At 42.1% G+C, this 13,955-nt stretch overlaps 1 pseudogene; it reads left to right on the top strand.

The window, feature by feature from the left end:
* Positions 1 to 13,776: 13,776 nt before the first annotated feature.
* LOC134992782 (U1 spliceosomal RNA) lies at positions 13,777 to 13,955 on the top strand (annotated as a pseudogene).

Genomic DNA, 13,955 nt, shown 5'->3' with positions numbered 1-13,955 from the left:
AGATGAAGCACTAACAGGAGGCTTTAAAATTTTCATTCTAGTGTCTTTCGTTTAGGAGAAAAATGCAAAGGTACAATACAGTTTTTCCTTGCCGATATCTCTCTTTTGCAAAGAGATAGGCATTGGAAAATTCAGGGCTATAACGTTTAGATGAAGCACTAACAGGAGGCTTTAAAATTTTCATTCTAGTGTCTTTCGTTTGGGAGAAAAATGCAAAGGTACAATACAGCTTTTCCTTGCCGATATCTCTCTTTTGCAAAGAGATAGGCATTTGAAAATTCAGGGCTATAACGTGTAGATGAAGCACTAACAGGAGGCTTTAAAATTTTCATTCTAGTGTCCTTCGTTTGGGAGAAAAATGCAAAGGTACATTACAGCTTTTCCTTGCCGATATCTCTCTTTTGCAAAGAGATAGGCATTGGAAAATTCAGGGCTATAACGTGTAGATGAAGCACTAACAGGAGGCTTTAAAATTTTCATTCTAGTGTCTTTCGTTTGGGAGAAAAATGCAAAGGTACAATACAGCTTTTCCTTGCCAATATCTCTCTTTTGCAAAGAGCTAGGCATTGGAAAATTCAGGGCTATAACGTGTAGATGAAGCACTAACAGGAGGCGAACATCCCCAAAGGGGAGTTCCTAAGATTAAAGAGGAACTGTTCGGATGAGGCAACCTACCGACACAAAAGTGAGGAGGTAGCGGCCCGTCTCAAGGAACGAGGCTACAGCAATAGATCCATTAAAAAGGCACGGAACTCCCTTTTGAAAACAACTAGGAATTCCCTCATCTTCCAAGAAAAGAAAGTGAAGGATCAAGATGACCTGAGATTTGTGGGAGACTTCTGTCAGGAGTGGAGACAACTTAAAGAAGGTATACAAAAACACTGGCATGTTCTGTTGTCTGACTCAGACCTAGCAACTAGCCTGGGAGACAAGGTCTCGATGAGCTGGAGAAGGTCACCCAACCTAAAGGACTATTGGGTACAAAGTCATTACCAACGACTCCCTTCCGTCTCTCCTTCAGTAAGAGGCACATACCCTTGTGGGACCTGCAGGGCCTGTGACTATATGAAGCCAACACAAGAAATCACAGACAAATTTGGTAACCAACACAGGATCTCCGATTACTTCAACTGCAAAACAACCAATGTGGTGTATTGCCTACAGTGCCTGTGTGGCAAAAGATATGTGGGAATAACCACACGGATGTTTAAACAACGGATTTTGGAACATGCAGGAACAATCCGAAACGTGGATAGGGATATGCAGAACTTCCGACAAATAACCACGGTGGCCAGACATTTTCATCTCCACCATAATGACAACACCCATCGAATGCAAGCTTTTGGCCTGGAAAAGGTCAAACTTGGAATCAGAGGGGGCGATGTAATGCAGGAACTACTCAAAAAGGAGAGCCAGTGGACCTACCTATTGGGAAGTTTAGCTCCATCAGGTCTCAACGAACACATAAACTATACGGTGTTCCTATGATGATTATTTACATGTGATATTGAGACACGCCATTTAGATCTCGATGGCGCCAATGTATGCGCTCTCTCTCTTTCTCTCTTTCCCCTTTCTTAACTCAACCTTTCCTTAGGCTCCAACAAATTCGTGCTACCCCGGCCTGCAAGACCTATTTTCATTACATGCTGTGTATCAGGCCACTTTTCATTAGATGTATCAACATAATAATTGCAATAGCAAATTAAATCACCAGTATATTTCAACAATATACAACTATTACCCCAATTTTTAACCTACTCCCCCCTTGGTGTCCTCCTTGACTCACCGTCCTTTCCCTTTCCTCCCCACTTTTCACCAGTTCTATTATTATCATTATTTTTATTTCTATAATTCTTACACATTCTGTACTCACTAGTATTCTTATTATTTGAATATACACACTCTTTAGACCGTTTTGAACAACAACTAGGTACACTTTTTGACATTACCTATCAAGGTAACATCTTTATCACCCACAAACATTTGTTTTGTGTTTTCTCACATGTGCACTTTTAATTTTGTGTTTAATGTCACTTTTTTCAATTTTGTCACTTTTATTCACATATTTTTCATCTCTGATACCACAACCATCAGGTCACAATTACATCTGCTCGATGATTTTTCGAGCAGACCTACACATAGAACCTAAATTAATCACCAGCAGTCAATTTCTACACAATCAGGTTTCATAACATTCACAATACAGAGCACCAACACTAATGATACACAACAACCAAACAAGCCTCCCCTGCACTGTAGTCACCCATTTCCCATTATTTAACCCTTTTTTTCCCCATTCTGTCATCCCTTCCCCCTCCCCTTCCAATTTTCCCTTCCCTCAATTACACCCCCCTTTTCTCCTCCCCCTTTTGTTTTCACTTCCCTCCCCCCCCTCCCCCTTTCCCCCCTCTTTTTCCCCCCTCCCCCCCCCCTCCCTTTTCCTCCCCCCCCCCCCTCCCCCGCTTTTTTCCCCCTGGTCCCTCCATACCCATTCCCCCCCCCCCCTCCCAAACCCCCGCCCCCCCCACCCCCCTTTTATAAAAAAAAAAAAAAATTTATATTTATATTTATCTTTATAATCTCTAATCCTTAATTTTCATGTTTCATTTTTAATTTCTAATTTTATATTTATATTTATTCTTATTTTTACATTCTTTATATTTATTTTTATTTTACAGTTATATTTATTGTCTTATCTATACCTATCTCATACCCATTTACATTTATCATTATTATTACTATTATTTTCAAATTTATACTCATTTTTATTCTTATTTATTATTTTTTATTATTATCATTATTACTTTTATTTATTTTGCATTTTTCTCTCCTCCGTATTTCCCCAAATTTCAACTTCGTATTCATCAGTGCATAATTTTACTCTATACGGACTTTGGCGGGAAAGCCTAAACTTTAAGGTTATATATTATCAAAGATGAATATTCGGCGAGGATAATGCACAATATTTCCATCTCCAGAACAAGATTTGTTCCTCTAAATAGAGTTTTATTTATTTATTATTTATCATAACCGTCTATTAATTAGTAAATTACAGTCACTTTTATCTTACTTACGACGATTGGGTCACCAACCTCTGTCACTGGCATATTTTGATTAACAGGTCGGTCATGTTTATATCTATTTTCATTATTTTTTATTATTATTTCCTATTATCCCTATTATGATTATTACTTTTATTTTGATATCACTATTATTATTAGTATTATCACAGGAGATATTTCCTCTTACTAATCAATTAATTTCTGCATTAAGAATGTCATAGCTTAAATCTCCTGAAACATATTGTCGATTCTAATTATGTTAAATGTATGTTTAGAAAACGCACATTGTCTTTAATCTTATTTTTCTGTTGGATTTTCAGCTTATATAACTGTGATTTGATTAACCATTATCCTCCATAAAAAAATTCTGTTTATTAATTAAACCGTTATTCGATATTTTTGATCTAACACACCATACGCTTTGAACATTACTTTAATTGATTCCATTGTGATCCACATATATTAACTTTCATTTATGGAGGTTTAATAGAATAAGCACTGCCTGGTGGATAGAATTGTTTAACAAAAATTATGCCATAATTAGTGGTCTACGTATATTAACTATTACTTATGGAGCTTCAATAGAATAAGCACAGCCAGGTGGATGGAAGCGCTGAACAAACCTATGCCATAATTAGGCAATTAAGAACTCAGGAAAGGGATTGGTTGATGATCCCCTTTTTAAATGCACCATCTGAACACCACCATAGGCTGCCAGGTGAGCAAGCCCAGGTGGTGAAACGTACGTCCAACTAACGGCCTCACGCACGGACTCCTCACTGCAGGAGGAGCCGTGACCAACAGCAGTCATTCAGAACGGCTGAGCGGCAATGATCCATCGAGTTCGGGGAGATCGCGAGTGGTAATGTACAATAACCTACGGGTCAGACTCACTCACCCGACACTCCCCACACACTCTCTCTCTTCCTGTCAACTTTCACTTTCACGGACAGACACCCGGTCTCCGGTGGCGCATCCGGACCCTGCAAGGCAAGTGGCAACAGGGTCCGCCTAACACCACATACGGCTTCTCAGGCTGCCGTCCGCTGCCTTTCTTTCCACGGCACAACCCACGATCCCACTCTCATCTGTCCTCCGCTCCAATGATGAGGTCAGACAGCAGATGGGATCAGTGAACTGGAGTGCCGACTATCCTTTGCCCTCAGAGTTACAGTCTCACACTTGACCAGTTACCTGCAGGTAATTTTGATAAAATAACAAGTACCAACGCATACAAAAACATGGCAATAAACAAGGCGCAATTATTGGGGATATAAACACCTGTGATTTTGTTTTAACTTGTGCCTATTAAGATAATATCAATTGTTACCTAGCAACAGCAATGTTTTTTATTAGGAGCAGGTCTGTTTTGTGCAATCTCATTGCACAATAAATGTTGTTAAATGATGCAGTGTTATTAACACAATTGTGATTTAGTCTATTACTGTGGGCCTTTTTATTTCATTTTCGGACTCTGGCTCAGACCCAAGTGGCGCATTTAGGACCCTGCAAGGCTCATAAGCATCAGGGCCCATCTAACACCACGTTGGGGTCTCTAGCCAGTGTGCCAGTTCTATCTTTTTTCTGTGACACAGTCGACGGTCCTACTCTCATCTTTCCTCCGCTCATGAATGAGGTTAGACAGCAGATGGGACTAGCAGACTAGAGTGTCACTATCTAATTTTCTACTATCCATGCCAGCATAATCTTGTTTTTTCTTTATTTGCATTTGTTACATACCTGACAAACAACACTAATGTGTCAGTTTTTCATTCAAGATACAAATGAATCATTTTGGAGACAGAATGTTGCAGTAAAACCCAATTGTAACTATGTATTCTCTAACAGACATGGATATTATTTTCTCTTTAACATGGAAGAGATGTTAAAACACAGATTTACTCTGTGAAATATGGGGAGAAGCTGATCTCACATACACAGCAGTATTTTTCTGCAAGGTGTAATTAATTATATCACCAATATCATCTCTGCTGCTCACAGGATATTTTTGATAGATTACTATCATTTTTTGTCATTAATTTCTGTGATTACTGCTGTTCATTGGATAAGTTTGATAGATTACTATCATTTTTCTTATCATCCATTGTTGAGCAAAATATACAAATAATTTTAAGATGATGATATTTGCTCTTTTTTGAATTATTCATATTTTTACCACTGTTTAAAAGGGGAATAAGTAATTGATACGTCTAATATACCCCTGTTATTTTATTTTAGTTGAGTATTGGATAAATAAAAGCTAAGTTTTAATTATAGACAGTTTTCATCTTTTTCACATCATTAATCATCAAAAGAGTGCTCCAAATATAGGAATTTCTTCTATTTGGTAAGATGTGGGCTCTTCCACACCCACCAAATCATTCTGTATCTGGTACACTATTCCTGGGAGCACCTCCAACGTCAGAATAGTTGCCCACTTGGGCTTGATATATTTTTTCTGTTTAGTTGGTTGTTTGAGATTTAGTCATTCAATTATAACCAGTCTGGTGCAGGGTAAACCAAGTTTTGCCACAAAAGTCAATACTGACAAAGGCTAATAATCATTCATCTAGAACGTTTCCTAGAAAAACTTTAAAAAGTCAATAATCTGGAGAATTTTTGTAAGAAACACATTGGTACTTTCCCATGATGAGTGAGTGCTTCAGGATTTCTTGCACTTACATGGGCTATTAACCAAAAGGTTGGTGGTTCAATCCCACCCAGGGATGTAATTGACCTTGTCATCAGATTTTGGTGATCTTTAAGTAGACAAGTCAAAATTTCAAACCCCCTCTTATGGTGTAGGGTACCTGGCCTTCTCTGACGTAATCAGAGTTAGATTTAATTAAGTGATTTTATAAAAAACAGCTAGGAAGCACAATTTAGCAGTGGGTTGCAGAGAAAACAATAACATTTTAAACCTACCGGTAATTTTTTTTTCTCGTAGTCCGTAGAGGATGATGGGGACTCCGTAAGGACCATGGGGGATAGACGGGCTCCGCAGCAGACATGGGCACTTTAAGAAAGACTTTAGATCTGGGTGTGCACTGGCTCCTCCCTCTATGCCCCTCCTCCATACCTCAGTTAGAGAAACTGTGCCCAGAGGAGACGGACAGTACGAGGAAAGGATTTTTGTTAATCCAAGGTCAAGATTCATACCAGCCACACCAATCACACCGTATAACTTGTGATATACTACCCAGTTAACAGTATGAATCAAATCTAACTCTGATTACATCAGAGAAGGCCAGGTACCCTACACCATAGCAGGGGTTTTCGAAATTTTGACTTGTCTACTTAAAGATCAACAAAATCTGATAATAAGTTCAATTACATCCCTGGGTGGGATTGAACCACCAACCTTTTGGTTAATAGCCGTATACACTAACTGATTGCGCCACAGCGAAACTTTGCAAAAGTGCATACTGACAAAGGCTAATAAGCATTCATCTAGAACGTTTCCTATAAAAACTTTAAATAGTCAATAATCTGGAGAGTTTTTGTAAGATGTTTCTTCCATCAACCAATGAAGAAACACATTGGTACTTTCCCATGATGAGTGAGTGCTTCAGGATCTCTTGCACTTACATGTGCAGCAGAGTACTGTAATGGAAGCATGCTGGGTCCATAACCCAGAGGTAGGCAGATTGAAACTATCCTCTGCTATATGACTTGTCTACTTAAATATTACCAAAATTTGATCACAAGGTCAATTACGTCCCTGGATGGGATTGAACCACCAACCTTTTGATTAATAGCTGAACACACTAACCGATTGCGCCACAGAGACACTTTGCAAAAAGTACATACTGACAAAGACTAATAAGCATTCATCTAGAACGTTTCCTAGAAAAACTTTAAAAAGTCAATAACCTGGAGAGTTTTTGTAAGATGTTTCTTCCAGCAACCAATGAAGAAACACATTGGTACTTTCCCATGATGAGTGAGTGCTTCAGGATCTCTTGCACTTACATGTGCAGCAGAGTACTGCAATGGAAGCATGCTGGGCCCATAACCCAGAGGTAGGCAGATTGATACTATCCTTTGCTATATGCATTTTTTTTGTTCATTAAAGTAATCCAAAACTGGGATTGATATTTTAGCTTTTATTTTTACTTAAAGTACAATAACTTTTACCATTTTAATTTGTTTTAATAGTATATTGACAGTGTTGTTTTCTTTCAAAAATCCAATTAATTTTCTTTACCCGATTATTAAAATGGTAAGTGACAAAAACAAACTACATTGTCACCAGAAGAGCAATACAAAATGTACAAGTGATATATTAAAATCATCTTTCCAGCTTGAATTTCAATGATGCATTGGGGCAACGATTTTGTGAGAAACATCTTCACCCTTAAATAAAGATTTTCTTAATTCCTTACCTGTGTGCTAATTAGATATCACCTTGTTTTCACATTAAACAGACTTCCACATGAGAAAGCAGCAAGGATGCAGTGGCGTTAATGTTTCCTGGTGTCAACCTGTATTATTTCAGTAGATATTGAAATGAGGATGCATCTTGCTGCCTTTCCAATGAAGCAAGTTTAATTTAGTAATAGGTGAAAAACCATCCCTACAAATATGTTAATCAGATACTTGGCTTTGTGGACACTTTTCAGAGAACAAATTAGTTAGCATAAAAATAAAGCCAGAAAATGAAGAGCTGTTTAATCACTCAATTGGATTTTTCTGCCAGCATATTTCTTTTTCTCTGCAACCCACTGCTAAATTGTGCTTCCTAGCTGTTTTTTTTATAAAATCACTGATTCAAATCTAACTCTGATTACATCAGAGTAGGCCAGGTACCCTACACCATAAGAAGGGGGTTTGAAATTTTGACTTGTCTACTTAAAGATCACCAAAATCTGATAACAAGGTCAATTACATCGCTGGGTGGGATTGAACCACCAACCCTTTGATTAATAACCAAACACACTAACCGATTGCGCCACAGAGACACTTTACAAACATACATACTGACAAAGGCTAATAAGCATTCATCTAGAACGTTTCCTAGAAAAACTTTAAAAAGTCAATAATCTGGAGAGTTTTTGTAAGATGTTTCTTCCATCAACCAACGAAGAAACACATTGGTACTTTCCCATGATGAGTGAGTGCTTCAGGATCTCTTGCACTTACATGTGCAGCAGAGTACTGCAATGGAAACATGCTGGGCCCATAACCCAGAGGTAGGCAGATTGAAACTATCCTCTGCTATATGCATTTTTTTTTGTTAATTAAAGTAATCCAAAACTGGGATTGATATTTTTGCTCTTTTATTTTTACTTAAAGTACAATAACTTTTACCATTTTAATTTGTTTTAATAGTATATTGACAGTATTGTTTTCTTTCAAAAATCCACTTAATTTTCTTTACCCTATTATTAAAATGGTAATTGACAAAAACAAACTACATTGTCACCAGAAGAGCAATACAAAATGTACAAGTGATATATTAAAATCATCTTTCCAGCTTGAATTTCAATGATGCATTGGGGCAACGATTTTGTGAGAAACACCTTCACCCTTAAATAAAGATTTTCTTAATTCCTTACCTGTGTGCTAATTAGATATCACCTTGTTTTCACATTAAACAGACTTCCACATGCGAAAGCAGCAAGGATGCAGTGGCGTTAATGTTTCCTGGTGTCAACCTGTATTATTTCAGTAGACATTGAAATGAGGATGCATCTTGCTGCCTTTCCAATGAAGCAAGTTTAATTCAGTAATAGGTGAAAAACCATTCCTACAAAGGTGTTAATCAGAGACTTGGCTTTGTGGACACTTTTCAGAGAGCAAATTTGTTAGCATAAACATAAAATCAGAAAATGAAGAGCTGTTTAAACAGCTACTGCCTGAGGGTCTCTTGACCTGGTGCAATACCTCTGTAGCTTTTTGTTGAGGCGGGACGCCATCATGTCTATCTGGAACAGTCCCCACCGACTTGCAATCTGTGCGAAGACTTCCTGATGGAGTCCCCACTCTCCTGGATGTAGGTCGTGTCTGCTGAGGAAGTCTGCTTCCCAGTTGTCCACTCCCGGAATGAACACTGCTGACAGTGCGCTTACATGATTCTCCACCCAGCGAAGAATTCTGGTGGCTTCCGCCATCGCCACTCTGCTCCTTGTGCCGCCTTGGCGGTTTACATGAACTACTGCGGTGACGTTGTCTGACTGGATCAGAACTGGTTGGTCGCGAAGTAAGGTCTCCGCTTGACATAGGGCGTTGTATATGGCCCTTAGCTCCAGGATGTTGATGTGAAGACAAGTCTCCTGACTTGACCAAAGACCTTGGAAATTTCTTCCCTGTGTGGCTGCTCCCCAACCTCGGAGGCTCGCGTTCGTGGTCACCAGGATCCAGTCCTGAATGCCGAACCTGCGGCCCTCTAGAAGGTGAGCACTCTGCAGCCACCACAGGAGAGATACCCTGGCCCTGGGGGACAGGGTGATCAACTGATGAATCTGTAGATGTGACCCGGACCACTTGTCCAGTAGGTCCCATTGCAAGATCCTCGCATGGAACCTGCCGAAGGGAATGGCCTCGTATGATGCCACCATCATTCCCAGGACTCGAGTGCAGTGATGCACTGACACCTGTTTTGGTTTCAATAGGTTCCTGACCAGAGTCATGAGTTCCTGGGCCTTTTCTATCGGAAGATAAACCCTTTTCTGGTCCGTATCCAGAATAATGCCCAAGCAAAGTCAGACGAGTCGTAGGAACCAACTGCGACTTCGGGATATTGAGAATCCAGCCGTTTTGCTGTAACACCTTCAATGAAAGTTATACGCTGTTCAGCAACTGCTCTCTTGATCTCGCTTTTATGAGGAGATCGTTCAAGTACGGGATAATTGTGACACCTTGCTTTCGCAGGAGCACCATAATTTCTGTCATTACCTTGGTGAAAATTCTCGGAGAAAATTCTGGAGAGACCAAACGGCAACGTCTGAAATTGGTAATGACAATACTGTACCGCAAATCTTAGGTACGCCTGATGAGGTGGATAAATGAGTACATGAAGGTATGCATCCTTTATGTCCAGAGATATCATAAAATCCCCCCCTTCTAGGCTGGCGATGACCGCTCTTAGCGATTCCATCTTGAACTTGAACCTTTTCAAGTATAGGTTCAGGGATTTTAAATTTAATATGGGTCTGACCAAACCGTCCGGTTTTGGGACTACAAACAGGGTCGAATAATTTCCCTTTCCTTGTTGAAGCAGGGGAACCTTGACCACCACCTGTTGAAGATACAATTTGTGAATTGCATTTAACACTATCTCCCTTTCCTGGGGAGAAGATGGTAGGGCCGATTTGAAAAACCGGCGAGGAGGCACCTCTTCGAATTTCAGCTTGTAACCCTGAGAAACAATTTCTATTGCCTAGGGATCCACCTGCGAATGAACCCAGATGTGGCTGAAAACTCGAAGACGTGCCCCCAACTGGGCGGACTCCTTTAGCGGAGCCCCAGCGTCATGCGGTGGATTTTGTAGAGGCCGGGGAGGACTTCTGTTCCTGGGAACTAGCTGTGTTGTGCAGCTTCTTCCCTCTGCCCTTACCTCTGGCAAGAAAGGACGCACCTCGTACTTTCTTGTTTCTCTGTGATCGAAAGGACTGCATTTGATAATGTGGTGCTTTCTTAGGCTGTGAGGGAATATAAGGCAAAAAATTTGATTTACCAGCTGTAGCTGTGGAGACAAGGTCCGAGAGACCTTCCCCAAACAATTCCTCACCCCTGTAAGGTAAAACCTCCATATGCCTTTTTGAGTCGGCATCACCTGTCCATTGCCGGGTCCATAGGACTCGTCTAGCAGAAATCGACATAGCGTTTATTCTAGAACCCAGTAGACTAATGTCACTTTGAGCATCTCTCATATATAGGACAGCATCTTTTATATGCCCTATGGTCAATAACATAGCATCCTTATCTAGGGTCTCAATCTCTGCTGATAAGGTATCTGTCCATGCTGCCACCGCGCTACAACCTCGGCCGACGCAATTGCCGGTCTGAGTAAGGTACCAGAATGTGTGTAAATGGACTTTAGGGTAACCTCCTGCTTGCGGTCAGCAGGGTCCCTGATGGTAGCCGTATCCTGGGATGGCAGCGCTACCTTTTTGGATAAGCGTGTCAATGCTTTATCCACCCTAGGGGAGGATTCCCACCGTATCCTGTCCATTGGCGGGAAAGGATACGCCATAAGAATCCTTTTGGGAATCTGCAGCTTTTTGTCTGGAGATTCCCAAGCTTTTTCACATAATTCGTTCAACTCATGTGAGGGGGGAAAGGTTATCTCAGGTTTCTTTCCCTTATACATGTGTACCCTCGTGTCAGGGACAGGGGACTCTGTGATGTGCAAAACATCTTTTATTGCAATAATCATATATCGAATACATTTAGCCAATTTTGGTTGTAACTTTGCATCATCGTAGTCGACACTGGAGTCAGAATCCGTGTCGGTATCTGTGTCAACTATTTGGGATAGTGGGCGCTTTTGAGACCCCGAAGGTCCCTGCGACATAGGGACAGGCATGGGTTGACTCCCTGACTGTTCCCTAGCTTCAGCTTTGTCTAATCTCTTGTGTAATAAGTTTACATTAGCACTTAAAACATTCCACATATCCATCCAGTCAGGTGTCGGCGTTGTCGATGGAGACACCACATTAATTTGCTCCTGCTCCTCTCTAGGAGAGCCTTCTACCTCAGACATGTCGACACACGTGTACCGACACACCATACACTCAGGGAATCCTCTTATCTGAGGACAGTTCCCCAACAAGGCCCTTTGGAGAGACAGAGAGAGAAAGTATGCCAGCACACACCCCAGCGCTATATGACCCAGGAAAAAAACACAATCATTTTATGTTTACCCAGTAGCGCTGTATTTCCATATATATATGCGCCTAATTATGTGCCCTCTCTTCTTTAAGACCCTCTTTCTACCGTGGTATAAGCAGGGGAGAGTCCATGGAGCTTCCCCTCAGCGGTGCTGTGGAGAAAATGGCGCTGGTGAGTGCTGAGGGAGAAGCCCCACCCCCTCAGCGACGGGCTTCTGTCCCGCTCAAATATAGTAAAAAAATGGCGGGGGCTCTTATATATATATACAGTGCCTAGCTGCATATATATTTATTTTGCCAAAGAGAGGTCTATATTGCTGCCCAGGGCGTCCCCCCTGCGCCCTTCACCCTTACACTGACTGCCGTGTGTGAGGTGTATGGGAGCAATGGAGCACAGCTTTACTGCTGTGCGTTACCTCAGTGAAGATCATGAAGTCTTCCGCCGCCTCTGAAGTCTTCTTTTCTTCTCATACTCACCCGGCTTCTATCTTCCGGCTCTGCGAGGGGGACGGCGGCGCGGCTCTGGGACGGACGGCGAGGGTGAGACCTGCGTACCGATCCCTCTGGAGCTAATGCTGTACAGTAGCCTAAGAAGCAGAGCCTATCAACTCACAGAAGTAGGTGTGCATCTCTCCCCTCCGCCCCTCGATGCAGGGAGTCTGTTGCCAGCAGGCTCCCTGAAAATAAAAAAATCTAACAAATATACTTTCTGTCAGGAAACTCAGGAGAGCTCCCTGAAAAGCACCCAGTCTCCTCTGGGCACAGTAGTAAACTGAGGTCTGGAGGAGGGGCATAGAGGGAGGAGCCAGTGCACACCCAGATCTAAAGTCTTTCTTAAAGTGCCCATGTCTCCTGCGGAGCCCGTCTATCCCCCATGGTCCTTACGGAGTCCCCAGCATCCTCTAGGACGTAAGAGAAAAATTATGCTTGCAGAAAAATCCAATTGAGTGATTAAACAGCTCCAGAGCTGCTCTGTAAGGCAAGTAAAAGGGTGTGGGCCCTGCAGCACTACCTGTAGTTTGCATTGTGCATTGGAAGCCTAGTTTGCTGTCTGTTTCCACTTCTTTTTTCTTGAGCCCCTCCCGTCTATACCCTTGTGCACTATCCTGACTTCTCCTCCCGTCTGCTTACTTTGTGCCTTCCAATGCACAATGCAAACTACAGGTAGTGCTGCAGGGCCCACACCCTTTTACTTGCCTTACAGAGCAGCTCTTGAGCTGTTACAGTGCCCAGCTGCTGCAAGAAATCAGCGTGAATGCTTCAGGGGCTGGGGCATGGCCAACATGAGCCCCACACCGAAGGAGGGTGGGGGTGTTTAATGCGAACTAGGGGTCTCGCACAATGCGAACTACAGGTAGTGCTGCAGGGCCCACACCCTTTTACTTGCATTACAGAGCAGCTCTGGAGCTGTTACAGTGCCCAGCTGCTGCAAGAAATCAGCTTGAATCCTTCAGGGGCTGGGGCATAGCCAACATGAGCCCCACACCGACGGAGGGTGGAGGTGTTTAATGCGAACTAGGGGTCATCCAAGTGCCGCAAAAGGCCGCCATGCCCTGCACGCCCCTTTTCTCTTTTCATATGCAGACGAGGGTTGAAGCCAACTTTGACCCACTGCTTGGATGACATCGCCATATGCAAATCCATCTGCTGCAGGCCTTCCCCCAGGAATGCTTGCACTAGTTGTTGCATTTGGTTTGTTGTTTGGGGGTGCTTCAGTATTAGGCAGCCTTCTGCCCTCCCATGTTCATCTGAAAATATGTGTTCTCCCTGCAGTTGTTGTCCCCAGATGAGAGTTCCCTTGTGCTGCCTCAGTTGAATCTCCTTTACTTGACAGAGATGTGCCTGAGCAGCGGCCCTCCCCAGCCCTATCCCAAATCATACTTATTTTGCATAGGAGATACCATGGTCATGAAGACTGTTCTCCCAGGGTGCGGTTCATTCATTGCATTCTGGGTATGCTGACCCCTGTGATTTCCCCAAATGTGGGAAACTCGACTGCATTATTTAATGCGAACTAGGGGTCATCCAAGCACCGCAAAAGGCCGCCATGCCCTGC

The sequence above is a fragment of the Pseudophryne corroboree genome, unplaced genomic scaffold (genome assembly GCF_028390025.1).
Source record: "Pseudophryne corroboree isolate aPseCor3 unplaced genomic scaffold, aPseCor3.hap2 scaffold_1226, whole genome shotgun sequence".
In the NCBI taxonomy this organism is placed as follows: domain Eukaryota; kingdom Metazoa; phylum Chordata; class Amphibia; order Anura; family Myobatrachidae; genus Pseudophryne; species Pseudophryne corroboree.
The sequence above is the reverse complement of the archived record's forward strand: the minus strand, read 5'-3'. Positions and strand labels throughout refer to the sequence as shown.